The sequence below is a fragment of the Anopheles stephensi genome, unplaced genomic scaffold (assembly GCF_013141755.1).
Source record: "Anopheles stephensi strain Indian unplaced genomic scaffold, UCI_ANSTEP_V1.0 ucontig370, whole genome shotgun sequence".
Classification (NCBI taxonomy): Eukaryota; Metazoa; Arthropoda; class Insecta; order Diptera; family Culicidae; genus Anopheles; species Anopheles stephensi.
This window is the reverse complement of record NW_023405314.1, coordinates 127,501-132,500: the sequence shown is the minus strand read 5'-3', so window position 1 is coordinate 132,500 and position 5,000 is coordinate 127,501. Positions and strand designations below refer to the sequence as shown.

The 5,000-nt window shown below is 45.1% G+C and overlaps 1 non-coding gene across 1 annotated transcript in view; it reads left to right on the top strand.

The window, feature by feature from the left end:
* The window catches only part of LOC118516678, a 4,266-nt gene extending 4,219 nt beyond the window's left edge, over positions 1-47 (top strand). Inside the window, exon 1 of the ribosomal RNA XR_004908020.1 lies at positions 1-47. This exon is cut by the window's left edge and continues 4,219 nt beyond it. This is a non-coding gene — a ribosomal RNA (large subunit ribosomal RNA).
* The last annotated feature ends 4,953 nt before the right edge of the window (positions 48-5,000 follow it).

The following is a 5,000-nucleotide window of genomic DNA, read 5'->3' as shown; positions in this document are numbered from 1 at the left end:
ATGCGTTCGCATCGATCCTCTCAGGCGACCTACGCCTGGTGGTGTTATGGTGGACGCAAGGCACGTCCTGGCCCGGTAGTATGTACAAGAAAATGTACAAGTCCGGGAATACGGGGTGCATCGTATGTAACGTTCGATGTACATATAAAGCCTGGTAGGTGTTGGGATTATATCTGCAACACGGGCATTATCGAAAGATGGTTAAGTGGAGTCACCCAATGGGTGCCGTGCGTTATAAGGTACGTAATGCACAGTAGAGATACATTGTCGGGAGGTGGAACCCGAAAAATGTACAAGTCCGGGAATACGGGGTGCATCGTATGTAACGTTCGATGTACATATAAAGCCTGGTAGGTGTTGGGATTATATCTGCAACACGGGCATTATCGAAAGATGGTTAAGTGGAGTCACCCAATGGGTGCCGTGCGTTATAAGGTACGTAATGCACAGTAGAGATACATTGTCGGGAGGTGGAACCCGAAAAATGTACAAGTCCGGGAATACGGGGTGCATCGTATGTAACGTTCGATGTACATATAAAGCCTGGTAGGTGTTGGGATTATATCTGCAACACGGGCATTATCGAAAGATGGTTAAGTGGAGTCACCCAATGGGTGCCGTGCGTTATAAGGTACGTAATGCACAGTAGAGATACATTGTCGGGAGGTGGAACCCGAAAAATGTACAAGTCCGGGAATACGGGGTGCATCGTATGTAACGTTCGATGTACATATAAAGCCTGGTAGGTGTTGGGATTATATCTGCAACACGGGCATTATCGAAAGATGGTTAAGTGGAGTCACCCAATGGGTGCCGTGCGTTATCAGGTACGTAATGCACAGTAGAGATACATTGTCGGGAGGTGGAACCCGAAAAATGTACAAGTCCGGGAATACGGAAAAGTTCCCCATGAAAGGCTGGGGATACAATTATTGATACAAATAATGTGCCTAAGGGTACATTTATTTTTCTAAGTCCCAGAAATCCGTCACTGAACATCACGACTTACAAACACATCTTCCCCCGGTCCTCCCATATACGGCACGGGGACAAGTATGAAGAATGAAAATCATGTGTGTATGGAACATATAATGTGCCTGAGAGCACATTTTTTTTCTAAGTCCCAGAAATCCGTCACTGAACATCACGACTTACGAAGACATGTTCCCCCGGTCCTCCCATATACGGCACGGGGACAAGTATGAAGAATGAAAATCATGTGTGTATGAACATATAATGTGCCTGAGAGCACATTTTTTTTCTAAGTCCCAGAAATCCGTCACTGAACATCACGACTTACGAAGACATGTTCCCCCGGTCCTCCCATATACGGCACGGGGACAAGTATGAAGAATGAAAATCATGTGTGTATGAAACATATAATGTGCCTGAGAGCACATTTTTTTTCTAAGTCCCAGAAATCCGTCACTGAACATCACGACTTACGAAGACATGTTCCCCCGGTCCTCCCATATACGGCACGGGGACAAGTATGAAGAATGAAAATCATGTGTGTATGAAACATATAATGTGCCTGAGAGCACATTTTTTTTCTAAGTCCCAGAAATCCGTCACTGAACATCACGACTTACGAAGACATGTTCCCCCGGTCCTCCCATATACGGCACCGGGACAAGTATGAAGTATGAAAATTTTTGGTCACAGCGTGAAATCCCTCTAATGATCATGAAAATAGCATCGGATCACTTATCTGACCATAAAAAGTGAACCAAAACCCTATTTGGACAAACTTTTTGGTCCTATGAAAAATTCACTTTTCATATATGTCATGGTCGAAAATTTTCTAAGTCCCAAAAAATCACTTATTCTCGAATATCTCGAAAACTACGTATCGGACAGGGGTCAACCAAGGTGTTTTAGAAAGGTCTTTACAAGCTCTATTTAATGAGCCATAGCGACTTTCAAGTGATTTTTTGACACTTTTTCGCATATCGGCATCCTTGGTTCCCATACTGGCCATAGGCCATAGGGCACCGAACGGCCAACTTTTGGTCCGGGGGTGAAATTTTTTTTTCACGAGATTTTGATGAAAATGGCTTCGGAACGCGTTTCTAATAATGAAAAGTGAAACCAAACAGTATTTGCGAAGAAAAAATTGTCCTATGAAAAAATCACTTTTTCTTAGGGTACGGGTCAAAAATTTTCTAAGTCCCAAAAAATCACTTATTCTCGAATATCTCGAAAACTACGTATCGGACAGGGGTCAACCAAGGTGTTTTAGAAAGGTCTTTACAAGCTCTATTTAATGAGCCATAGCGACTTTCAAGTGATTTTTTGACACTTTTTCGCATATCGGCATCCTTGGTTCCCATACTGGCCATAGGCCATAGGGCACCGAACGGCCAACTTTTGGTCCGGGGGTGAAATTTTTTTTTCACGAGATTTTGATGAAAATGGCTTCGGAACGCGTTTCTAATAATGAAAAGTGAAACCAAACAGTATTTGCGAAGAAAAAATTGTCCTATGAAAAAATCACTTTTTCTTAGGGTACGGGTCAAAAATTTTCTAAGTCCCAAAAAATCACATTTTCTCGAATATCTCGAAAACTACTTATCGGACAGGGGTCAACCAAGGTGTTTTAGAAAGGTCTCAACAAGCTCTAAATAATGGGCCATAGCGACTTTTTAGTGATTTTTTGACAAATTTTGTCATATCGGCATCCCGAGTTCCCATACTGGCCATAGGCCATGGGGCCCCGAACGAAAAAATTTTGGTCCGAGGGTCAAAATTTTTTTTCTCATAAATTTGTTCAAAACGCCGTCGGAACGCGCCTTAGATCATGAAAAGTGAAAAGAAACAGTATTTTGCAAAAGTTGGGGTGGCCTATGACTTACATGGCCACGTCCTAGGTCCGAGTTCCCGAGGTCGTGTTCTTCAGTGGCGGAAAAAAATGGCCACTTGTGGGAGATGCAAAATGTTCATTTTGTATTATAGGGGACACACTATCGAAGCGAAAATTTCAGAAATGGCCTAAAACGTGAAGAAATGATGGGGTATGTACGAAAAGAAGGTTTTTATGGTCAAACGGTGAAAATTTTTTTTTTATGAAAAATTTTGGTCTCCCACCGTTCATGAATTTCTAGGACCAAAAATCGAAAAATTTGAAAACTTCACGATCGAAAGGGAAACGCATATGTGGTGTTCCTAGGTGTGTACGGTGTACGAAAAACGGGTTCACGATGAGATATCAGGCAAATAAGTGGACCTAAAGTGAGTTATACGGGTAAGACGAGGTGTCCAAAGACCGAAATAGGGGTACCAACTGAGAACGAAATGAAGGTCCCCGAAGTCGCCATACAAGTTATAGGAGGTGTCCAAAGTACGAAAAGAGTTCCATATTCGGCTGTTCCTACTATATGGTTCCCTGATTGCTGCTCCAAGGAGTAGTGAGGAAGTGTCCAAAGGTCTGTTGGGGGTATCGAGGTGATACCCTCGACGGACAATATGCACGAAAAGTGGTTCGATGATCTATCCTGTAGGTCGTACGGCAGCCATACCCGGCTGGAAGTACCGCGGTAATTCCGCAATAAAACGTTCGCCAGACGAACAAACAAATTGAATTAGCTCATCGTAGTGTACGGAAACGAAACGAAAATGTAAGGTGATTAGGGATCCGGGAGCAATCTCGCGATCCCATGGTTCGGTGTAAGAAATGATACGAAGTGTTCATAAGTCTCCTCTGGAGGCAGAACCATCGTAGCAAAGTTCGGGAACCCAAGGGTCACAAAAACTCGTAGGACGATATCCACGAATAATCGGGGACTTGTGGGGACTACCGTGCCCTGACAAGTCAACTACACCTTAACTGGTGATGGTCGTCCTACGGGGACCTGCGGGGAACAAAAGGGTCACTAAAACTCGTAGGACAATATCTCCGAATAATCGGGGACTTGTGGGGACCACCGTGCCCTGACAAGTCAACTACACCTTAACTGGTGATGGTTGTCCTACGGGGACCTGCCGGGAACCCAAGGGTCACAAAAACTCGTAGGACGATATCCACGAATAATCGGGGACTTGTGGGGACTACCGTGCCCTGACAAGTCAACTACACCTTAACTGGTGATGGTCGTCCTACGGGGACCTGCGGGGAGCAAAAGGAGTCAGAAACAATCGTAGGACGATATCCACGAATAATCGGGGACTTGTGGGGACTACCGTGCCCTGACAAGTCAACTACACCTTAACTGGTGATGGTCGTCCTACGGGGACCTTCAGGGAGCCGCAGTAAGTCGCAGGTCGTATGCGAGCCTTGATTGGTCCTGTTGGGGGCGTGCGGGGTGTAATGCCTCGGTACGTCAAATGTTGGTGTACGATGTACATCGATAATCTGACATCCTCCTGAACAACCTTTGCTCGTGTGGTTATTGGCGCTGTGGAGTCGGTGTACTGCCGCAGGTCAATGAGAGTGGTCACAACAAAGATTGTGTCACCTGATGAACGTAGAAAGAGAGTCTGCGGGGACTGGTGCCCTGGTAGACAAAAAATATCGAACAAGCAATTGACGAAGACGAATTCTGGTTGATCCTACCAGTAATATACGCTTGTCTCAAAGGTTAAGCCATGCATGTCTAAGTACAAACATAAATGAATGTGAAACCGCATAAGGCTCAGTACAACAGCCATAATTCACAAGATCATCCACCCATCAGTTACTTGGATAACTGTGGAAAAGCCAGAGCTAATACATGCAACATGCCGGGACCGCTGTCCGCTTGCGGGCGGTGGAACTGGTGCACTTATTAGTAAAACCAATCGCCTCCGGGCGGCTTGAGTTGAAGTCTGGATAAGGATGCCGATCGTATGGTCGCTTGACCGACGACAGATCTTGCAAATGTCTGCCCTATCAACTATTGATGGTAGTGTAGAGGACTACCATGGTTGCGACGGGTAACGGGGAATCAGGGTTCGATTCCGGAGAGGGAGCCTGAGAAATGGCTACCACATCCAAGGAAGGCAGCAGGCGCGTAAATTACCCA